This window comes from Marmota marmota, unplaced genomic scaffold (genome assembly GCF_001458135.2).
Source record: "Marmota marmota marmota unplaced genomic scaffold, marMar, whole genome shotgun sequence".
Taxonomy (NCBI): domain Eukaryota; kingdom Metazoa; phylum Chordata; class Mammalia; order Rodentia; family Sciuridae; genus Marmota; species Marmota marmota.
In genome coordinates, this window is record NW_025999968.1 from 4,680,168 (window position 1) to 4,706,019 (window position 25,852).

General features: G+C 31.4%; 1 protein-coding gene across 16 annotated transcripts in view; it reads left to right on the forward strand.

The window, feature by feature from the left end:
- Positions 1 to 25,852, forward strand: part of Zbtb20 (zinc finger and BTB domain containing 20) — an 809,739-nt gene that overhangs the window by 17,381 nt on the left and 766,506 nt on the right. For 13 of the 16 annotated variants that reach the window (XM_048803875.1, XM_048803878.1, XM_048803877.1 and 10 more), the window contains exon 1: positions 15,896 to 19,969. The exons of 1 other annotated variant lie outside the window; for it this stretch is intronic. The gene's annotated coding sequence lies outside the window, so the exon portion shown is untranslated. Of the gene's footprint in view, positions 1 to 15,891; positions 19,970 to 24,299; positions 24,406 to 25,852 lie in introns of those variants that run through there. 2 more of the 16 variants (XM_048803874.1, XM_048803910.1) reach the window with 2 other exon arrangements.

Below are 25,852 nucleotides of genomic sequence, written 5' to 3' on the forward strand. Positions count from 1 at the left end.
ACATTAAAAATTATTTACTTCAATCTATGTACTCTTCAATATGCCCTAACAAAAGGTACCATTAAATTAAAATTTGTGTTTATTTTTTCATAGTTCTTTAAAAAAATGAAATTTTTATATACAGATTTACTACATATACATGTGTAACTAAATAATATAGTCATACAATTATTATGTATTTATCATATCATCTGGATTTCTTTTGCTCTTAAACATACGTTATCAAGGTTTACTTACATTGTAACTGTAATTCATAGAATTCACTTTTCTATATAATATTTGAACTATACCATAATATATTAATAATTTCTCTTGCTATTGGATTCTTCCCCCTTTTATTTCTACTAGTGGTTCTGGTGTAAACATTCATGTATATGTCTCTTAGTGACATAAGACATTTTCTTGGGTGTATATTTAGATTGGACTTGGCGTGTCATATATGTTAATGCTCAACCACACAAGACATTGTTAATTGCTTTTCTAAAATAACACTACTCATATGCACTTCCACAAGCAATGGATATACTATACCTGTTCATCTATATTCTATTTAGCATAATGTCAGATTTTAAAATTTTTGCCCTGAGTTGATATAAAAAATAAAATCTGTGGTCTTGATTTGAATTTTTTTGCAGTGAAGTTGTGAACATGTGTGCGCGCGCGCACGCGTAATGGTTGTTTATCTCTTTTAACTATTTTTTATTTTTTAATAGCTCTTTTTATTGATTTTCATGAATATTTTAATATTCTGGATACCTTTTCTATCTCCTGATTTGTACCTTACTTCTTCACTTTCTTCTATTATTTTAATGAGGAGAAGAATCTTAATTTTTTGTGGTTATGTTTATTATTTTATTTTATGGCTGGTACTTATAACTCACTGAAGTTTATTCTCTGAAATTTATATTATATAGAAATAAAAATTCAAAATGTTTTCTGAAGGGTAATAAATTTCCAGCTATATTTATATGTTGTGGTCATTCCTGTGATTTGCCATCCTACCTTTTGTATAGCTAGGCTGTTATCTAGGTAACAGTCTGCTCAAACTCTCTCTTATACATTTTGATTGTTTAACTATTCCTATACAAGTTATACATTTTCATAATTAGTAAAATTTTATAATAAAACTTTGTGTGTGGTAGGGCAAGTCCCCCAGAATTTATCTTTTTAATTCTATCTTTTCCTTGAATGTCAGTTCTTCCCCCCCTCCACTGCTGATTTTTAATTTAAAAACTACTGCTTATTGGTGCATGTTTTTAATATCTGAAAGTTCATACAAAGCATATCTTATAGTAACTGCTTATTTTGGCTTGCAGTTTGATGATACCAGTCTGTTAGATTTGAAAACAAAATATATTGTGAATGTTATAAAATTCAAAGGAATTTGACTAGTGTACCAAATTTGACCCATTTATTTATTTTGATTCAAAGTTGATAAATACTTTATTAACAAAATGCAAAACATGTACTATTAATTTGTCACTTTTAGTAGTTTTTTATTAATCTAAAAATAAATTACCCAATGGAATCCTATCCATTTAGGAAATTTTTATTTTTATTTTTATATTACCGCTATTTGCCAAACAACTCAATACTTAAACATATTTTCACTCATTTATTTCTAACAACTCCATGAGATAGTTCATTATCCCCATATTATCGTTGAGGAAGCAAAGGCTGAGAGTGGGTAAGTAGCTTGTTTATGAGTTGTTCAGATGGTATATGCAGATAATGCTAAGGAATATTGCCTTGTGAAATTTTCACTGTTATCCTTCAACAGAACTAACTTTATGATCACTTACAAAATTCAGCCTTCCGTGTATCCTGTCCCAGTATAGTTTTATTCAGGAGAATAAAGTTACACATTAACATCACAGCCAATCTTGAAAGGAAGTAGAAAATACAAAATAGATAATCTTGGAGAAGTATGTAAAATTGCCTTGGAAATTGTGGATTAAATGTGTGGTTACTGGTTTGAGTAATTGATTATGTATGTGACAAACATAATAAGTCTCAGGTCACATGTAGCATTAGCTGAAGGAACCTTCCTCACTGATTTGCCTTTTTCTCTTCTCAGGTGTCCAGAGCATGAATAGTGGTATATTTTTGACAAGTATTCTGCTTAATGTTCCTGGTAAAGAAACACTCTTTGACAATTTAATCTGCTTCCCTTATTAATCTTTTGTGTTTCTGGAATACTTACCTCTTTTGTTTTCTAATCTCTGTGTCTATTTTGATTTTTAAAATAAATTATATGATCAGATAAGTTAATAATTGCTCTATTCATAAGTTACATATTAGAATATCTTCAATTATTAATCTGTCCTAGATATTAATTGTTAAGCTTTGTGAAGGGCAGATATTAAGGAGAAAGAAGTTTTTATGAATGTAATGAAAATAGGTGCTCTCAAAATTAAGAGATGATGACAAAACTCACATATAATAAGACTCCTAATACTCTTGTATGTTGGTCAGATGGGTGAATGGGAATGAGGATTAGTGGACACCAAAGTACTTAAAATGAGTAACTATAATAGAAATATAGTTATCAGGAGGAATAGCCATTTTAGAAATTTTTGGTCAGAAAATGAATAGAATCAATATGTAGAAAATTTTATAGAAAATGTTCATTGGAAAAGCAGGATCTTGGATCTTATGTAAAAGCGGGGCAAATAAAGGCATTGTGGGATAGTGATACCTTTTGACTGAACTAAAAATCCATGGAGAACGAAGGACTTCATCAGAGATATGGGATTGTATAGTTATTATGTGGCTTGATTCACATCAATTGCAAGTGGGAATATTATTGATAGAGGAAAATTGTTATATTTGAGGGAGAGTGGAGAGCATGAAACAGCTTTATGGTAACATATGCTACAGAAGATAGAGGAAAGAATTAGGTTCCGTTCATTGGATTTGCAACTGAAAGTTAATTTGGAGGACCCAAATAGAAAAAAAAAAAAAAACAAAACACGTTTTTGGTACTTAGATTCATGCTTTAAAACTCGAATTGGGCCTTGCTAGTTATTTTATTTTTAAACTTCCTTTCGCCAATCAGAAATTCATCTCTCCTATCTCTACCTGCCAATTCTTGCCTCTTGTTTCATGATGAAAATTGAGACAACTCAGCATGACATTCTTTACATTTTCTTTTTAATCTGCATGTTTTAGATATAGTTGTATTTGCTGCATAGTCAGCTTCTAGCAGCCTTTGCTTTCAACATTTAGATCAGAAATTGAAGTGAGATTCTAAATACTCAAAAGACTCCCTAAGATCCAGAAAAAATAGTTTATTCAATACTAAAACAAAAACAAAGACAAAAATGAATATTTTAGACATTCCTATTTTTCTGATATAATTTAAAAAAATAGAATGATATTGAGAAATTTATCATAGAAGAATACAAATTATACTCTTAAATTTTGTTTGTTAATTTTTCCCCATTTTGAACAAGCATATCTTCTTAATATTTTTCATATAAAGATATTTTCTATGGGCTGGGGATGTGGCTCAAGTGGTAGCGCGCTCACCTGGCATGCGTTCGGCCTGGGTTCGATCCTCAGCACCACATACAAACAAAGATGTTGTGTCCCCCGAGAACTAAAAAATAAATATTAAAAAAAAAAGATGTTGTGTCCACCGAAAACTGAAAAATAAATATTAAAACACACACATACACACACTCTCTCTCTTTCTCTCCTCTCTTTTTTCTCTCTCTTTAAAAAAAGATATTTCTAGGAATATATTACTAAAATATTGTGTCAAGTAAAAGCTCCTAGAACTGCTGATGATAATAATGTGACTATGTTCTTACTTCTTACCTCACACTGAGCCAAGTCAGATAGTTTAATAATATTCTTAAGGTATTACTTTCTTAGTTTAAAACTTTCTGTTAAGGAAGTTCCTGGTGGAAACTTTTTTTAAAATTATTATTAGTTAGTGAAGCAGCCTGGATAGAATAGGAAGACACTAGATGACCTAGATTAAACTCTGGTTTTGTAATATCCTACTTTCAAGATCTTGTGAAAAATCATTTACTTTCTCTGAAGCTCAATTTATTACCATGAAAAATTAGGATAATGACAAATTAGTTCACAGGGTAGCAGTGAGAATTAAATTTAATAGTTTATGTGAAGAAATTTTTTTAAAAGAGAAAGAGAGAGAGAGAGAGAAAGAGAGAGAAGAGAGAATTTTAATATTTATTTTTTTAGTTATCAGCGGACACAACATCTTTGTTTGTATTTGGTGCTGAGGATTGAACCCGGGCCGCATGCATGCCAGGTGAGCACGCTACCGCTTGAGCCACACCCCCAGCCCAATGAAGAAATTTTTAAGCTGTTATTTGATACATGTAAATTGTTGATGCAGATCATTACTAGTTAGAAGAAATTAATAATATTGTAAAATTTGAGAATTTCGGGTTTGGGAAGAGAAGGGGTAAATGTATTATTATTTAATGAGTTTTGCTATGGATCAAATACTTTGTATTTATTCACATTTAATGCTTTCCCCCTTGTTTTCCAATGAGGAAACTGAAATTCGGGGGAAAATTAGCTTATTTAGGGTCGCAACTAAGAAATGTGGATGTTTGATACAAATCCAGGTTTATTTGATTTTAAAGCCCATTTTTCCCCTGCCAATTCACTCTGTTTTCCATATACCTAAAGATGGAGTATATGATCCATGAATAATTAAAAATAAGATGAAATAATAAGGTTCTCACTAAGATACAATGATGCCTTTTATTATAGGTATAAAATGCCTATTATTTACAGCAATAAAATACTTAACAAAAATCAAAATTCTTAATTTTAGTGAAGCAGATGATACATTATGTTTCATTATATATTTCAATTGATTTTTGAGAATACCTAGGCAAACTTGATTTCAAATTCATTAATAAAAATCCCCTGGCTTTCTACACAGAATATCATTATGGAAATCAACATTTAAAGAATTTTTATCTGAAAAAAGGCAAGTTCCATGTAGTTTGAATAATCATAGTAGTGTAGGCTATATAGAGGTGTTAAGTAAGGGTAAAGATCAGATAAACATATTGTGTTCAACTACTTCTGAGTAAGTTTTTAATAGAGTAGCTCATTTTGTTTGAAGTATATTCTTTCTTATAGAATGATTAGACATGCCAGTATGCAAATATAAATATGGAAACACATTTAAAATTCAAATATAAATTATTTTGGATTTCCGTATTGTAATTTCCCCAGTACAAATAATAAAGAGATATTGCACTTTGAAAAGCTCTGGAAAGTTCTATCCTTCCTGCAAAGGTATAATAGAATATGTATAAAAATAAAAACATGTTTTGCATCATTTGTGCAGTTAATTTATCGTATATGTCAATCCAGGGGTTGCTGTAATTTTTACATATAATAAAAAGCAAGTTATGGTGGTGCCTATGTACATTCACTTAACATTTTAAAAATTATTGAGCACTTGATACATTCAGAAAATTGTACTCGTGCTCTATTAAGATACATGGATGACTATAACATGGCTTTGCTTTGGAAACCTCGAAGTTTTGTGAGACATAGGAATGTAAACAACCCACTGTATTTACCATAACAGATATTCCTCAATTTGTACAATTAACCCTGTTTCCTGGGGAAGAAAACTAATGTTTATCAAGTGCTCATTATATCTAGAAACTAGACTCAAGAATTAATGAACTTAATGTGTTTTGTCCAGTGCCTTTAACTTTGTATGTTCATAACAAATGTTGTCACATTATCAATCTAATGTAATCATCAAAATAGCTGTGTGATATAGCTATTACTGGATGATAAGTAACTTGCTTAAGAATACAGAGCTAGTAAGTATTTTTCAAATCTGAATCCAAGGCCAATTTTGTAGAACTATGTTGTCAAAAATAGATTCCATGTACTCTAGGGAATAGTAGGGTTTGAGAAAAAAATCAAAACTTTTATGTTTATATATATAATAAATTTTAAAAACTAGTTATAATAAAATACTAATATTTAACATGCAGATATATGTTGGCAATGTCAGAATATCATTTACATGAATTTTAAATTATGCAAAGTATCCTGAAGGGGGAATTAGAGTTCATATGCTTGAAGAGTTGGAGGTATTTAATTTTACTTGTTCCTTGTTATAAGGAGTCATGGATTATATTATCTAGTTTTAACTAACTTATAAAATAGACAAAGTCATACTCAATAAAAATTATAATAAGATAATACTAATATTCCTAGCACATTTGAACAAGAATATCCTTAAAGCATACCATTGATACTTTGTTGGTTATAGTATAAAAATTGTGTATAATCATGGTTAGCAATAGGTCAACCCAAAATAACTAATGAGAAGTCTATTTGAAATGTTGATTAATACTCACTATCGTTCAAAGGAATCTCACTTAGATATATAGTGTACTTTGAGATATTTTTGAATGATGACACAAGACCATCTCATTGATAATGCAGTAAAATGTAACTACCCAGATCATGAAGCAAACAATGTTCAATGTTATGTGATACTCAGTTTGGACTTTACAGAGTCATTAAATTAATGATTAGAAGATTTGGGGGGGTTTTAAATTAATAGTAAATATATAAATATGTATTTGCATGTAATATAATTTATATATATTATAGATATATCATTAAAAACATTGTTTTTCCTTCCAGAGCAAACATAGCTGAAAAATGATGTCAACAAACTTTATCACATTTGTCAGAAAATGCTGTTAGAAGATGCATAGAAAATATTGCTAAAGATTTGAAGAATCAAATATTGAATAAATTATGCATTATGGAATGTTTACTATGTAGTTAAATTCTAGTCCCAGTATTTCTAATATTTCAGTCAATGGTATTTGCTACGTTCAATTTCAGTAAGAGAAGAACTGTGTTTTTACAAATCACTAAGGGATTACTGGAGAAGATGACTGTGAAGAAGTAAAATACTCTCTTAGTTAAATGATGCATTGTGGAAAATCTATGTTAACTGTATTAACATAATTTTAGAGTATTGGAGTGGTTGTTTTGACTGGAAGAGAAAAGGTTTCTGGGTCATGTTACACAACTACATACACGTGAAAGTCATTCACTTACCATTTATAGACAAACTATTTTAACAAATTGAAGTCAAAAGTTCACACAAGGGTTGTAGGATGTCTTTAATGTAGTAATTTATTTTTTACTTAAATCTTTAAAATTTTGGAGAAAATATATTACCAAATATGGAAAAACCATAATGTTTTAGTAGAGGCATTATGATACCTTCTAATAAAGAGAGAGTTGTCATGAATTTCGTTTGCACAATTGAGATTCATTGGTTATTCAGTGTTAGAGTATTGTGAAATAATATCAAATTTATGGAAGTTACACATTTTTCTGTTACATTGTGACAAGGGTTCTCGTTCTGTATACCTTTTCTGAAATGTCAGGTGATTGGTCCTTTCTAACATTTTTCCAAAAAATTGTATTACTTTTTAAAGTAATGGTACTAATAATTAAGAAAAAGGTAATTGCTGTTTAAAAGACCCATGGCATGGTGAGAGCATTTTATTTGTAATGTTTCTAATTATTTTCATTATAATGAGATTTTGTTTGCCAAAACCCATTTCATTGTGAAACTAGTTTCTGTAAACATTAAAAACTGTAAAAAGAATGCATCCACATATTTTTGAAAACTTGGAACCTAATTTTATAACTTGTTTTAAAGTCTTATAAATGCAGCCTTTACATAGGTTTTAAAATATTTTGTTAAAAATAATATGAAAGATAAATTTTTTCCTTAGTTTATCAGAATGACTTATTGATTGGTAGGAAGATAGAAATTTACTAGTCAAATTTCAACAAAGTTCTTTTACATAATTGGGATTGGGTTGAAAATAGAGTTTTGTGATTTGGTAAGCAGAAATGGTACTTTTCTTCCATTTGGGTCCTATTTTCTGAGACTTTCTCCCTCACCCCTTTATGACAACCATTACAGTTAAATATTGCAGGAACAAACATAGTATAATTTTTCAAATGACCATTTCACAAAATGCAATACCAAGGCAAGACATAAAGAATTATACATATTTAATTTAATTTGTCTTATCATTTCTTAAGTATGTATTTTTAAATTGTTCATAAATAGAACAAATTAAAATTTATTTTATAATGTTTATTTTTTGTTGATCTCATCCTTCAAAATATCTACTACTGTGTGTTCTATAATGTATTTAGTATAGTAGTATATGTCTGTAAAAGTAATAAACAATTATGCCTATATTGGAATGTGGGCTTAATGGTAACCGGTTATACAAATGGGAAATGACTCAAAACAGGAATTCTAATCCAGGGAATTGGATACAAAAGTATCTAAAGGTCTGGTATAACAAAAACAAGATACCAATGTTATTTAACATTAGGTGCCTGCAGAAAGCAGGGAAAAGTTTTGTTTTCAAGTTTATAAGTGCTGTGCTTCTGAGGCAACTGAAGTGCTGCTGCTTCAACTGTTAGAATACCACTATCACTATTTAGCAAGCAGTTAGGTGCCTGCACTCTTACAGACCTTCCAAGAGCCCAGAAGTTCACTGTTCCACTGATGCTATTGTGCTTGTCAAGCTTCCAGTCACTGTGATGGCTGCTGATGTCTATTTTCACAATACCATTGCCGTAGCTAGCAATCATGAGAGCTAACTCCCAAGAGCTCTGTGTTGTAGAGGATGCTGGAGCACCACAGCTGGGCCTGCCAGTGCCAAAAAAGGAGGAAAAAAAAATCTCACTTTGTCTTTAATATTATGCCAGTCTTTCCCATTCTTTTTTTTTAAAAAATATTTATTTATTTTTTAGTTTTAGGTGGACATAATATCTTTATTTTACATTTATGTGCTGCTGAAGACTGAACCCAGTGCCCCGCACATGCTAGGTGAGAGCTCTACCACTGAGCCACAACCCCAGCCCAGTCTTTCCCATTCTTGCAAAGCAATTTCAGAAACGTTTTTTACAAGTTCTACCACAGAATCAAGCATGTAAAGAGAATTCATTCATCATTCATAGGCATGTTATTTTAGCAAATGAATTGAAGCCAAGGTACACACAAATATTCTAGGATATCATGGATGTGGCTTTTTATTTTTAATTCAACTTTAAAATTTAATAGAAAATACACAAACAAGTACGGGAGAAGCTTAAGATCTTAACTAATATTTTGCATGATAATGAAGTTTAGAACCAATAGATAAAGATCTGTGCAGACTTCAATTATTTTACTGATGGAGGGTACAGATTTTAACAATTGGAGAATCAATTGCTCTAGAGGAAGTAACTTAGTGGTAAAAGTACATCTTCAATTCTTATTAATTTATTTTAGGAGATGAATTCTGTTACTATCACTTGAGTTAATATTCAGGGAGTGTTCACTGGTAATGTATCATTTGCTTACAGTCAGCATCTGATTTGATTAGTTTTAGTAACCTTTCTTACTGGTAAATACCTATGCCTTGTCAGCTATATGTATGTTGACTATCACTACTCTCTCAAACTCTCTAATTTATTGCTTATATATACTTCTTAAGGTAACTTTTAAAGCAATAGTAATAGTGAAAGTGTAGCATCTGGAAAATTTTAAAATTCATATTATATGATAATAAATATGATGTTTAATATTATATATTTCATAATATCTAATATTTCCTGATCATGTATTTTACACATTAATTTAACTGATAAAGCATAAGTTAATTATGGGTGACATGCTAAACTAAATGTATTTATTGGTGGAGGGATATAAGGGGGAAAATCTTTGTTATTTTAGGCGAAAATTTCATGAATTTTTAAAAATTGTTAACTTAGAGTGGTTTGCAGTAACTTTCAATTTTATACCTTTAGATCTGACATCATAAGAGGCATGTATCAGTGTCTAGACACTTACATTTCTAAAATGAACTACATAATGATGATTTATTTCTTTCACAGTTCATTTCACAATTAACACAGATTTCATTTTGGGCGGTGTTCTTATTTATTACTGATAAAACTTTCCTTAACTGGTGAGATACTTATGTTTCTATTTCACAAAAGTTTAAATGATGTTGGATATTTTTTTTTGTTGTACCATTATTACATTTTAAGTGGCAAAATGTCATCAATTTGAAATAAGAGTATGACATGTTAATATGATGACAAGTCCAAATTTATGAAGTAGAATTTGTTTTGTACAGAATACTTTTTCCCAGACTGGGGACCAAAACAGGAACTGTGCATGTTAGGCAAGTGCTCTACCTCTGACCTATAACTCCAACCCTGTATAGAACACTCTTAATTGACACATAAATTTATAAACTAGTCAAAATTAAGCAAACTATAATTTTGAAATACCCAATATAATTATTAAAATTACTTCAGATTAAAATTTAGATTGATTTAAAATTTATTTCAAATGTTTATTTTATAAGAATACTGTAAAAAGGTATCTGATATACATTTTGAAAAAAATATATATATATACCCTAATGTTATTTTTCTGTACTTATTAATAAACATGGAGATTGAAAGCTTAGATTATAACTTTTTCTATTAACTTATACAATTTTAAAAGTTTATGGCTGTATATGTACAACTTATTGTCATTAAATGAAATTTTCCTGAACAACAAAAAAAATGATAGATTTTACCCATTTTGAATCATCACTATGGCCTGTTGCCTCAGAGGACTTAGCAGGCTGCTATCACGCTGACTCTATTATTAATAACTGGCTTCAGAATTACTGGACAGATTGTTATTAATGTTTCCAACTCTTTAATCAAACTGGTTCATGGTATGTTTCCTTTGTCATGTTTGAAAATTATTTTTATATGCTACTTTTCTTTTTTCTTTCTTTAAATTTTATCTTCAGAGATTTAATGTACTTTTCTTCAAGCATATTTGAAATAAGGATTGCAATTTTCCAGGAAACATAAATGCTTTCCAATCTTTTCCCTATCTTAATTTTTTTCCTAAATGTTTTATAATGCTGTTAGGAGGATTAAATGACATAGTGTCCTGAATATTATACAAGTGCTAGCCCTGCTAGCAGACCTAAAACATATAGCAGTGATAACTTATTATTAAAAAGTATCCTTGTCAATAGTAGCAGCTTAACTAGAGAGACAGGTAGTCAATTGAGGGTTTTTTTTTTTTTTTGTTTGTTTCTTTCTTTTTTTGTTTGTTTGTTTGTTTTGATACCATGGATTGAACTTAGGGGCACTTAACTACGAGCCACATCCCAGCCCTATTTTGTATTTTATTTAGAAATGGTCTCAGTTGCTTAGTGTCTTGCTAAGTTGCTGAGGCTGGCTTTGAACACTCCTCCTGCATCAGCCTCCCAAGATGCTGGCATTACAGGCTTGTGTCCCTACATCAGGTGACAACTGAGTTGTTGAGTGTACATTCACCAGGCATTACAGTGGGGATCTCAACCAGTCTGTAGGACAAACAATATCTATTGTAATTAAGATACCTTTTTTATGTATTTTATGTGGCTTTCATTTTTGCAATAGAATGTATCTCTGTAGTTTCTTTTCTTTTTCTTGTATAACGAATATAAGCTGCACATATGAATAAATTATGTAGGTGTTGTAACAAATATAGTCATAAGTATTGTCCTAGATTGTTAAGTAAAAAGTGTTGATCAGGGATCAGGAAGGGTTTCCATAGTATGACATTTGTTGTTTTTTAATTCATTGATTTTTACATTTATTGATTGATGGTATACTCTTTCCCTAAGTTTCTGCAGATAATAATATCTTTTAGGATCAGTTTATAGAAATAGTAAAAACAACAATAATAACATAATAATAATATAATCCAAACATTAATCTTTTTATCTCTTTTCCACTTGTCCTGAATATTTGTGGACAAAGGTGATTGACTCATTTCCATATCTGAGTCATTCTATGTTAAACATACTTTTGACTTTTTATTATTCATTGTTTACTGGCTCTTCACTGTTTTGCTGGCTACTGCTTATACTACCACTGGTTACTTCCTGGAACTCTTGGTGTTTTCTCTCTTGTGAAAAAAACTGGCATGTTTGCAAAGGCTACAGTATGTGAGTGAATGTGGGACAGTACCTTCACTTTTTCCCAAAAGTGAAAATATTTTCCCAAAGGTCTAGAGAGAAGGAGCATATTTATATTGCAAAAGTTCAAATTCTTAGAATTCATTATTAGGCATCACTCTTAATCTTTTGGCTACCTGAACATTAGAATTTCTGCACTGCTCCTCTTTCTTTTCTTCCTCATATCTTTGCTTTCCAAGGTATTTTTTTTTTTTAAAGGAGACAGCTTCATTCCAATGAAGAACTCTCAGGCCAACTTTGACATCTACTTGAACACTTAACATTGTAGATGTGAAAGAAATAATAAATGAAATGTAAATGCAAGTTGGAGTTTATTTTCAGAGTTGATGTGAATTAAAATTCTGCTAGTTATAGGGCATTATCTTTTTCATTTAACATTATTTTATTATAAAAATTTTTTAAAAACAGAAAAATCAAAAAGTTATTACTTTTTTACCTAACAATTTTTGTTATAAGATCTTTAAAAAAGGATATGTTTTATATGTAATAGTTTTAGAAGTACTATTTAATGGGTTGTTTATATCATCCTTAATGGACTTTATTAAAGTTTTAATTAACCAAGGTTTGAAAACCTTACATATCATTGCTATGTGTAATCATTCATTCGTTCATTTATTCATTCATTCAAAACTACTTTATTGGCTTCAACTGTGTAACAGGTGTACTGCCGGGTGCTAGACTAACAAAGATAATAAGTAGGGCCCCTGCTCTGATATTTGTTGTGAGGGGTCTCTGTGTCCAGTGTGGAGGGTAGGTGTATAAAATCCTGCAGTGCTGCAAAGAGCCATAATACAGGTACTCCCAGTGGTGTAGATTACATGCAATGCTTTGTTTTCACTTTAAAAACTGAAATATTTGTTGATTAAGATTAAAACCAGATATGTATCTCTTCCTCTAAGGATCATACTACTGGTAGGTATTGGTAAATTCTGATTTACTTCAGTCTCAGTTTTTCTTGAGATCGATGGGACACAAGTTTTAAACAGATATGAAAATTAAGGATTATTATCTAATTAGGCACATAGAATTAATGTTATGACAGTGGCCTCAATGACAGAGTCATCTGCTTAGTGTAGTCTTTATTTATTTTGACCTATCAGTCCCAGACACTACTTTTCTACTCAATTTCTAAAACTGTCCATTATTGCAACATGATGTTTTTTCCCTTTCATCTTCTTCTTTGCAGAAAATGTATGTTTTGAAAAACGCCCTGTAAACAATCTTTAAATATAACAATATTGTTCTTCTGTTAAGCTTGTATATTATAAAAACATTAAAGAACATTAATAATTAATGGATTCAGTAAATGTATAACTTGGGATAACAGCAGATGCTTTTGAAATTACCTTACTTGCCTTCCTTTTGAAAATTAAAAAAAGTCTCATCTTTCACATTCTTTTGGAAGTATTCACTTGTCAATATCACCCTGACGAGGTATATTGTAAATCTAAAAATAATGAAATTTTCCACTCCAGGGGAATATTTTTGCTGGTTTCTATAGCCAACTAGGTAAATGTACTGTGCTCTTTTGGGGAAAATTTATAAAGTATACTCAATTCATCTATAAACCACACTGTTAGAGAATTTCTTTCCACCTCTAACCTTAGTACCTACCTCTTCCCTCACAAATGCATATGCACACTATACCATAAACCACATTTAAAATTTAGGAATTTTTATTTGTTTTGTTGGATTTAATTTTTGGCTAGCAGAAAAGGGAACACAAAATTTAAGGGACTGCATTATGTCAAATGTCACAGTATGTTGTGGCAAGATTATTTGCACTTGCTAGATTATTTACATGTCTGTCCTTCACTAGTCTGAGGTTTTCAAGGGGAGTAATTACATTGTACTTTTTATCTTCATTTTGAACCCCAATTATAGAGTATGTTGCCATAGTGGGCATACAATACATGTTAATGCTAAAAATCAGAACCAGGGTAAATTTTTTCTTTGAGAGCAAGTTTTTAGTATTATAATTCAAAATATATCTCTAAATAATCCAAAGTTAAAAAAAACCCAAAAAAACAAAGTTAAACCTATTGTATAAAATCACATGATAGTTTTATTCTTTCAGTGTCTCTTATAAAATTTTTATAATTAAATACTTGTTTTTTCCATTCCTTTCTCAGGCTATAAAAATAAAAAGTGGTTTATTGTATTTTTATGTATTATTTAGTTTTTAAAAAAAATATTCACATTAGTATTATATATTTGGTGCTTGAATTATACAACTTTTAAGAATACTTGATAAGAGTATATATTTTATATAGAGTTGCTGTACTTTTATACCAAATATATTGAAATCTCTGGGTGCTAAAGAATTTGGACTGTGCTGTATTATTAAGCAAGGTATGATGAGGAATCATTAGGATGTGTTGAATTTGACTCACAGGTACAGATTCTTATAACTGGATGGGGCCTTAGTTATTATTAGATATTTGGAAACATCATTGTATAGGTATTAACTACATGAGATCTAAATCAGAGAGTCTGGGTTCAGATTCCATTACTGCTAATTTGTGTGATCTCATGCAAATCACTTAATCTTTCTTGTTTCTTCATCTTGGAAATGAAACTAAAAACAATTCTTATAGGGTCATTATTAGGATTTAATGAGTTTATAATTGAAAAGTACTAGGAATAGTTCCTGGCACATAGTAAGCACGTAAGCACTGTCTATCATCATTATTTCTATGTTATCCAATCAAATTCCTTTCTTTTTAAAAAAATGTTTTCAGCTGTAGACGGACTCAGAATATCTTTGTTTATTAATTTATTTTTTTATGTAGTGCTGAGTATTGAACCAGTGCCCCACACATGCTAGGCAAGTGCTTTGCCACTGAGCTACAAACCCATCCCCACCTCTTTCTTTTAGTTATTTTGTTTTTTATTATATTTACTGAAGCTGATTGAGGGTGGTTACAGGACTTGCCAGGGTATACAAAGTTTAGTGGCAATGTAGAGACTGAAATGGATTTTTAAAAATTTGTTAATAGACTTCATTTTCAAAGAGTTTTAGATTCACAGCTTATATGAGAGGAAGGTACAGGATTTCTCATACTCCTTGCTTTCACCTATCCATCTCCCCTTCACCTTATCTATATCCCCCACTAGAGTGCTACATGAGTTACAATGAATGAATTTACGTTGACACATCATTATCACCCCAAATCCGTATTTAACATCTAGATTTATTTACTCTTGGGGGTGTACATTCTATGAGTTTAATTTTTTTTTTACTTTTAATTATAGATGGACACAATAATTTGCTTTATTTATTTATGTGGTGCTGAGGATCCATCCCAGTGCCTCACCCATGTTAGGCAAGTGCTCTACCACTGAGCTACAATCCCAGCCCCATTCTGTGGGTTTGAAGAAATTTATAATCACATGTATCTGCCACCACTGGATCATACAGAGTACTTTCACTGCCCTAAAAATATTGTATGATTTTTTTCTGTTCATCATTCTCTCACCCTAATCTCTGGCAACCATTGACTTTTTTACTCTCTCATAATTTTGCCTTTTCTGGGAAGTCAGATAGTTGGAATTATATGGTGTTTAGACTTTTCACATTAGCTTCTTTCATTTAGTAATATGCATTTAAGTTTTCTCCGTGTCATTTCAGAGCTTGATATCTCATTTCTTTGTAGTATTGAATCCATATTCCATTGTCTGACTGTACTGCAGTTCATCTATTATCCATCTACTAAAGAACATCTTGATTATATCCAAGATTGAGGAATTATGAATAGAACTGCTATAAACATCTCTGTTCAGATTTTTGTGTAGATATAAGTTTTCACCTCCTTTACACAAATAACAAGGAATGTGATTGCTGGATCACATGATAAGAGTCTATTTAGTTTTGTAAGAAACAGTCAGCTGTCTTTCAAAGTGGTTAAAACATTTTGTATTCCCACCAACAATGAATGAGAGCTTCTGTTACTCCACATATTCACTAGTATTTGGTATTATCAGTGTTTTAATTTCATTCTTTTAATTTGCATTTTTTGATGATATATGATATGAAATACCTTTCTATGTACCTATTTGCCATTCATATATCTTCTTTGGTAAGGTGTCTGTTAAGCTCTTTGGTCCACTTTTTAATCAGGTTTTTTCTTTTTCTAATTGTTGAATTTAAAGAGGTCCTTGCTTATTTGGGATAAATCTTTTCTAGTATATGTCTTCTGCAATTATATTTTCCAGTCTGTAGCTTTTCTTATTCTCTTGAAACTGTCTTTCAGAGAAGACATTTTTAATTTGATGAAGTTTTACATACCAGTTCTTTCTTTCATGGACCATGTCTTTGGTATATCATCTAAAAAGTCATTGCCAAACTCAGGGCCATCTAGATTTAATACCTTTGGAGTCTTGGAGTTTTGTGTGTTACATTGAGGCCTGTGATCCATTTTAAGTTAATTTTTGTGAAAGGAGTAAGGTCTGGTTCTAGATTACTCCTCCTGCTCTCTGTACATATGAATGTCCAATTGTTCCAGCAATACTTGTTGGAAAAGATTGTCTTTACTACATTGTATTGCCTTTTCTATTTTGTTAAAGTTCAGCTGATTAGATTTATGTGGATCTATTTCTCACCTCTCTATTTTTTTCCATGGTTCTGTCTCTTTGTTTGCCAATGTCATACTTGATCACTGTAGTTTTTCCAGCTTTGTTTATCTTCTTCAATAGCATATGGTTATTTGGGATCTTTTGCCTCTCAATATAAATTTTACAATCAGTTTGTCAATGTCTACAAAATAGCTTTCTGGGATTTTTGGTTTGGATTGCACTGTCTTAAGTCCATTTAGAAGTGGACTAGTTTTTAAATCCGTTTAGGATCTTTTAACAGAACAAAATTGCCTGCATGACATATTAACATAGGAAAAAAAATAAATAAGTTTATAAATTCCACAGTATGAGAGTCAATCAAGATTACTGTAAGTTCTCCATATTATGGGTTTTGTGTCTACAGATTCAACCAGGAGCTGATAAAAAAATGTTGGGAAAAAAATCACATTGTTACTATGTGCAGACTTTTTCTTATTATTTTGTACAGTATAACAGCTATTTCATGGCATTTACATTATGTTAGGTATCATAAGTAATCTAAAGAAGAATTTAAAGTGTATAGGAAGATATGTGTAGATCATATGAAAATAATATGATTTTTGTATTAGGGACTTGAGCATCTTTGGCATTTGTAGGGGCCCTGGAACCAATTACTCTCAGATACCCAGGGAAGGCTATATCATTTCACTTGGTATTCTGGTTAATTGAAGTCTTCCCACTCTCTAGTCTCAGCAAGAAAGAGCATATGTGAAGGTTCAGAAAATAGTAACAATGTTTATTATTGTTATACTTATTATACTTGGAAGTATGTAGATATGGGGAAAGTATTGGAGATGTTGTGCTTTTTCACTAGGCCAAAATGCTTGTTTTTCTCTTTTAAATTCACCTCTCTAAAGTTTTTCATTAGAAAAGGTGAAAAGCCTTCTTAGTCTTTTACATTCCCTTTGATTTTCCGACCTTCCAAAGTCAAATACTGTCTTCTTGTTTTCTTAGGATTAAAACAATAGAAAACAACAACAACAAAAACCTTGAACCTTATTTTCAAAAGTCAAAACATACAAACTAATAAGGATTGTGTACTTATGTTAACAGAATTTTTCTTGATACATTTGAATAAAACTTCAGAGAGACAATCAGGCAATATAGAAAAACAGAGCTGCTACCAGAACAATAAGAAGTGAGAAGCATGCAGGTAACTTGGATACACCTAGTGTCCTTTATAAAGTGTTTTCTCCAGATATGTCACCAAAGTAGGGGTCTGGTAGTCAATTTTAGTGTGGGTTTATTTCCTTTTTAAGCAGCCACTCTTGAGAGGCTAAGATGCTAGTGATGCATCAGAGAAGTAGAATTGGATTTACAATGAGACTAGGGGTCCTGGACACTTGGCTTCTCACTAGAGTTTTCTTAGAATAACTTGTATGGGTAGACATTAACTTCTAATTTTTTATGTTGTAGGTTCTCAACCATTAAAATAGCTCAAATACTGTTAATCTGTGTTTTGAACATGATCCAGGATTTACCTGACATTCTAAAAGATTTATAAAGAAAGTTAATTGAGTTACATATTGAAGTAGTTAAGATATTTACCTTTTAATGGAAAACTAATTTTTAAGCAAAGGAATTGAAGCTTACATAATATAATATGGTAGTTTTGATTATACAAAGTAACACATTTTTGAAGCACAGTAATATGCCAAGATATATAAAAAGGATGATTTTATAATCAATATACTTAGGATTATTGGTGCCCAAATGCAGGGTTGGAATAATTCAAACGTACTCTTATCTTTTATTTATTAAAAATTTTCTTTAGAAAAATTTACCTCTTTTCTAATGTTCCTTAATTCTACCTGAATGCCACACAGGCAAACTGTATAGAAACATTAATGAGGGTGGGTGTCTAGACTGATACAGTGCTAGAATGAAGTGCAACTCATCAGGCAGAGTCTAGTTTTGAAAAATTGAAGGAGGAGGAGAATGGCTTGAAACTAGTTCTATTTTCTGGTGTTTGTAATTCTGAAGTTGCAAATATGTCACTTAAGGGAAAAAAAGGCACCTAGGAGTTAGGAAATGGCATGGAACATGTGATAATGTTGTTGTTATGAGGAACATAACAACAACATTATTTTGGAGCTTGAATGTGGAAAAACATTTGATTAGAGATGTCAGACAAAACATTTTTATTCTTTTAAGGAAAGTTTATTTAGAAGCACTGATTATTTTAATTTTTTCCTCATAATAAAAGATTAAGTTATATCTACGATAGTTTCAGATCCATATTCTAAGAAATCTTGTCTGCCTGTGATGGTATCTTCTTAAGGGATTTTTGTTGTTATGTACTATGTACTTATTTGCATCGCACCTGTTCATACAGAGTACACTGCATTGTGATGTTTGTATAGCTAGATCCTTCAAATGAGAAGCCAGTCTGCCTTCTTCTAGAGTACTAGCCTATTAGTAACTTAATTAAACTTAATTCTGTTTTTGTCTGCAATTTTCTATATGGTCTTGATTTATTTACTGAGCAATGATTTCTTCTTTGCAGTTACCAATTTTGTCTGAGATCAGTTTTCCTATCGTATGAGTCTGTTTCTCACAGAGTCTCCTTTAAGACTGCTCTGACTTTAAAATCATTAATAATAGGCTTTTGTCAGAACAGATTTGTTGACATTTTTCTCACATTAAAAAATAAATTTAAAAGATTGCAAAAATAAGCTATGCATTTCACAATTTCTTGCTAATATGTGAAAAATGTATTTATGATAATTACACATACTGTGTGCCAGAACTGAAACAATACATTCCTCATAATGGAGCATAAATAAAGAAGGTGGAGCCAGCTGCTCTTAAACTGTTTATTTGCAAGCAGTAATGATATAGAGAATATACCTTTTCACTCTGTTAGCCTAGCAATACTGAACCTGTTGCTGCATTAGACGAGTTGCATTTTACTGGATAGGGGAAGGAGGGCTGTCTGCTGTCTGGTAGGAGGGCTTTGTCTGTGCCTTTCTCTCTCTGTTTCTTTCTGTTTTTCTTTCTCTCTCCTCTCTCTCTCACTCGCTTGGTTGCTGTCTGTCTCTCTCTCTCTCTCTGCCCCCCTGTCCCTCCCTCTCTCTTGCTCTCTCTCTCTCTCTCTTCCCGTCTCTGTGGTTTGTAAGGTAGGTTGCAGTGTGTGTATATACACAACATCAAGAGCAGGAAAATGGACTCATTAGGGAGACAGGCAGTCATTACCACTCACACTGTACTTCCAGGGAGACACCGATTATGAGAAGAGAAACTCAGCGCTGGGGAAGAAGGTAGGGAAGACAACTTTCATAAAAAAAAAAAAAAAATCCTGCTGCCTCAATCACCCCTCCATCTATCATCTTCTAGTTCCCAATGCTTTTATCCTTTCTTCCTTGAATTTTAATTTCCATATTTAAATTTGACAGAGCTAATGCTAGCTTAAAATTTGGAACATATATAGGAGGCCTAACCTCTACTAATTTTCTTGTTACTTATTTAAGGGTGTGACCTTGTGATTCAGTTTTATTACTTTAAAAATAATTGCAAACCTATTTTCTCACTAAAGTACCAAACAAATCAGAATCTTTCACTCTTTTAAAACAGACTCCTCCGTATGTTTGTCTCTTTGCTTTTCTTGTCTGTTTATGCAATTCCATCTGTCTGTCTATATATCATGTTGTCCTTATTTATTGCTAACTGGGTTTTGTTAGTTATTTGCCAATGAGTTTTAGCTGCAGTGCCAGTGTGGGTATTACTAAAGTGAGACTTGTTCTTTGTTTTACATTGAAGTTTAAAGTCCATATTTACAGTTTAAATCCTTGAAGCAGGTTGAATACTTTTTGCCAGCATGTTTATTTGATGTTGTACATAAAGTGAGGAGTAGTTGCTGAGGGTAGGTGAGAAGTAAGTAATTGTTTTTATCATCACATACATGGAAATATTTCATCCAGGGTTATATTTTGAAAGAAATAAGGTACTCTGTTTACTAACTCTTAGTTTACAAATGGACTTTTGCATTTATAGGACTATCACTGTGGTTAGAAGAATGAAAACTTTCTTAACAAGCAGTTTTTATCCTAGGATAGTTTCCTTTTAGTATGTTACTGTTTATTTATGCTTGGGGAAAGAGGGGAGGGGGGTTGGCCATCTTTTTACAAAGTAGAAGCTATGAAGTGTATCAGGCCATCTTGTGCAACAACTGTAAGTATTCATTTAACATTTTGGGACCATAAATAGTGTATTTGTTATTTCAAATACAGTTTTGAGGTGCTTTCTTTTTCTTTCTTCTTTTTTTTTTTTTTTTTTTTGTGGTGGGGAAAGTTATATTTCAAACTAGCTGATATTATTGAACAGTTTTCCCAGAACAGTGTTCTTCAAAATTCAAAGGAGAAGTTATGTAATGTCCAGTTGAAACAGACTTCTTTAATTTTTATTTGGATTGTCTGAAAGCAAAACTGCTATTCATTTGATAAAAATTAAGACACAATGAATGTTTTCAGTATGTAAAAGACTAAGGATAGAAAATGGATGCTCATCTGTAGAGATCTTTGATAATAACACCTTTTTTATAATAAATTATTTATTTAATATAAGTGGCAGACTCCCCCCCAACCTTCTTAATTCCATTAGGCCTTTCTAACAACACAAAGAAGTGCATAAGCAATATTCTTAACCCACCTGGGAGGCTAGAACAGATTCCCAAACACATTCTCAAGGTTCAAATCTAGTAAAATGTTTATTAAAAATCCATTATTGCAGGAGGGTGGTGAACTTTGCTGCTAGTAGTCTTTTTTTTTTTTTTTACCACTTTTTAAAAAACATTTAGATTTTTGCTTTTTTTCCTAAAGTGTCTTTTAAGCTCAGAAAACCAGATTTGACCAACAATAGTACAAATACAAAGTACACGCAATCAGGTCCTGCCAGAGACTTTTTTTCCCTCTCAAAGGTTTAAGGGGAACTTTGGGGGAAGTTTTTTGTAACTGCATATTAATATGACACACAGTAAATGGTGTTTTGAATTTGATTTCTTCCATTTCAGACTCTGACCTAAAAATTTGCTTTCAAAACTAAGGAGGTAAAAAATGTACATGTTTTCTTGCACCTGTCATTTTCTATATTCACATGTTAAAACTATCTAAGATTCTGTTCATATTTTTAAAGAAATTTTTTACATATCTCTTGACTAAGTTTTTTTTTTCTGTATACATGTATGTGTGGAAATATTGGTGTACATTTCTGTGCCTTTATTCATAGATATGTATACAGATAAAGAATTACAGATTCTTTGCTGATATGAGTTTTTAAAAATTTCACATTAAGTATATTTATGTTACTCATAAGCAAACAAAAAATGGAGATAATTCATGAGAAAATAAAAATTTATTTTTACCTTCTAGAAATAATAAGCAAGATTTTAGTTGGTTTGTGGTTGTTTTAATTTTCAGAATGTGTATATATTTTCTTTTGCATCATAATTCTTAGCCTTGGATAGATTTAAAATATTTTTAGTAAGAAAAGTAATCTTGCCCTTTTCTGGAAGGAACTATCACAATCCAAATACAGCAGGACATTGTAAAATGTGCATAAGTAAACTTAAAACCAGTGTGTTCTGCTGTATAGGGATTTGGAAAGCTGAAAGGCTTGCGTCACAGGAGGGCTATAGAGTGCCCAAAAAATTCATTAACCAGCCTTGCTGGTTATGGTGGGCTCTCCCTATCAGCACATGAAATCTGCCTGTTTAGATTCCTGAAGCCTTGGTCAGGTCACAGTGTGTTTCATTTTAATGTTGGAGCAGACAGTTATCTAACACACCCACATGAGGAAGTGCTCTAAAGCAGTTATTTCATGCTTTGCCATGCCCTGTAGCTAAAACAATTTGGTACTGAGTGACATGTGTATGCTCTTTAACTCCTATCCGATGAAAATCAGCTTTGGCTCCTTAAAAAGGACCAAAACAGTGGAATGCCAAACAGTATAATTCAAGTGCTAAGCACATGCCAGTTTAAACTTTTTATTTTTTTTAACTTAAGGGGCAAATCACTATGATTATTTTTAATGCAAAGACAATATAGTGGTTTCTTGGATCTTACTCATTAGGGTCTCAAAAATTGCAGATACTTTCTTCTTATTTTTCTGCAGAAGCCTATATTCATCAAAAGGATAGCAGCTGCATACTTTCCCCCAAAATGTTAACAAATAAATGGCATTCCTGTTTATTTATCTATTTTTGAATTTTAATGATTAGTCCTTGTGCTAATTAACAAATTCTTGTATTCATAAAATCTGGCACTACATAAATATCCAATTGTGTGATTATCTACACATGTTCTGGCTTTCTATAAATATAGAAATTATCAGTGGATGTGTTCATAGACTTGCCCAACACTGAGTAGTAGTGGCCAGTCATGCTGCCACATAGGAAGCAAATTCAGGCTCTGAGAAAATGTGTTGCTCCAGGGTCTGGCAAGGTGTGTAGAAGCAGCATCTGACTCATATTGCTAACTAATGATCTTTTCTGGCAAAGGAAGGACTGGTGTTGACATTCTTTGAATACTGTTAGTTCCAGCCTTCTTCAACCCCAAGGGTGGCCTCTTAGGTATAAATGTTGACAATGGGCATTGAAAGTGACTTATTTTGGAGGCCACTGTAGAAGCATATTTTAATTAACTGTGTTTTTTAAGTGGAAAATATGTTTTTCTAAACTTATGCAAAAGAAGTAAAATAGTATGACCATCTTTTAACTTTCTTAACTAGTGAGTTAGTGTAAGAAGTCACAAAGCTCTGAAAAAGAAATCTATATTTTCATTTGCATAGCCATGTAACTATTTATTACAAGTAAATTATAGACATCAGTTATTCCTTATATAGGAACGGTTTACCCTACATCAAGGACAAAAACTCTAGCAGTTGTGCAAGTGTGTACTTGCGAGAGCTATTATTCAATTGGAAACCAAACACTTAGAGTTTTTCATATTGTGTCCTTACAATTGGCTGTCCTATACAATTACTAGGGAGTATTTACAATGCTACCAGAGTCAGCATTGACCACTTGATACTTGGCTTTAAATCTTCAAGTCAAATCTACCCATAGGTGTTTTAGAAAACTTGAAACTTTACAATTTTCCTGAAAACTGTTTCATATATTTTCATGCCTTAAAATAATTTATAGTATTTTGCAGAATTCCAAGAAACTATGGTCAATGTCAAATAACTAGTAGGTCCTTTTCATTCTTTACCAAAAACCTGGAGGCAATAACCATATCCTAGAAATTCTAGAGAATGCCTGAATTCATGTTTTCTTGTTATGTATATATTATGCAATTAATCATGAAATAATATTGATGCCAATAAAAAATATCCTTAAACTCTCTTCTAATTTCAGCATAGGCAAGTTTCTGAGGCTGTGGAAAGATATAATGCAACGTATTATCACTCTTATGTATGTAGTAACCACTATAGCAGATGATGGAAACAGCATTCAAGGGCTTAGAAGAAAAAAGGGCTTTTCTGTCACCCTTGCTGTTCAACTGTGATAATGAATAAGTCATGTGCTATTTCTGCACTAAATTGTGGAAAAAAATCATGCTCGACTTTGGCTTCCTAACCTCTCTTTTACTCCAGGATCAAGCCTTTTGGTGATTCTCCAGTTCACTTGAAAGTAATCAGCTTGAGGACATGGAGCCTGCCTTTGTGGAATATCTTGATACTCAACTGAAACTCTTGACAGGTGTTTTATAGTCCATTTAATCAATTCAACCCTTATATAATCACTTTAACTTTGACAAAGTTAGCTACTTAGACAAAGTTAGACATCCAAGTGGGAATACTAAGACAAGGTGCAAGGACTTTCTCATTGACCCTCTAGCTCTCAGATGGAAATGGAATACATTAATATTAATTCTGAGTATCTAGCATTACTTTTGAAACTCTGATGGAAAGAGTGGCAATTATATGTTTACCTTCTTGATATTTGAAAGGAATTTTGGCTCTCAAGATATGATGAATTTATACATTAAGCATTTAAATATTAAAAATTATTTGTAAAGTTTCCATATTAAACTACTAATATAAGGATTTACATTCAATAAATACAAATTCTATAATAAAAAATTGTGTGATGGAGTTTGGGGATTTGGGGAAATTAAAAAGATGCCCAATAAATTAAAACTCTAAAGATAGAAGGATAGAAATGGCAATAATTATAACTGTTTATTCTTAGGGAAATTCTTAATCTAAACTTTTTTAAACAGTAAAATTTAAGTTATTTAAAATTTAATTTTCTCAAAGTTAAAAATTTTCCCCCTAAATTAGCTTGAATACTCATATTTTTTATCTTTCTTTAAAAAATGTTCCATGAATTACTGTTGTAACCAAATTATGATTTGTTATTGCAGTTCCTTTAACACTTTAAGCTTTTTTCAGATAAATGAAATGTAACTGAAGAAAATTAAAGGAAAATTAAATTTTGTTTGATATATGTACATGTATGAAAACTCCTTAGACTATTAGTTTGAACAAAAATACTTAACAAGATGTTTAAATAATAAGAAAAAACATTTCTTTCTTTTATTGTTTAAGTAGAAACTAAGCAAATAGTATCACCAGGGTAATTTTATACTGTTTTTTGTCTATTGATTGTTTTGACTTTCTTTTTTTTGCTATTGGACACACTAAAATTCTTCTTGGCCCAATAAATATACTCTGGTTATGTCTATGTTTATTAAAGTCTCCGTCTTCTTGATCACTTGTACCTATTGCCTTGGCTTTAGGTAGGACAAAACGAACTGGAATAGTTCAACTTTTTTCTGATTCTTTAAATCAACAGTGATGTAGAGGAATAGAGATTTTATTTCTAAAGGGAAGGAGTAGAGAGATAATTAACAAGAAACTGGAGATAAGTTGAATAATGCTAAGGAAGGAAAGGAGGATACTTTTGAAGCTTTTGTATTTAGAAGTATAATGAAAGAAAGCGATTTTTCCCAACCCCCAATAAAAGCCATTTGACCTATCTATATAGCATTAACTTTTTCATCTGACTGAAGCAGCTCTAAATTCCCTTTCCATTTCAAGACAGATGCCCAATTGCACCACCAAAAGTTCATAGAAGAAAAAGTCAAAACATCTCACATTAGTGGTACAGGTACTGCCTGGTTTCTATCATATCTTTTGCCCTT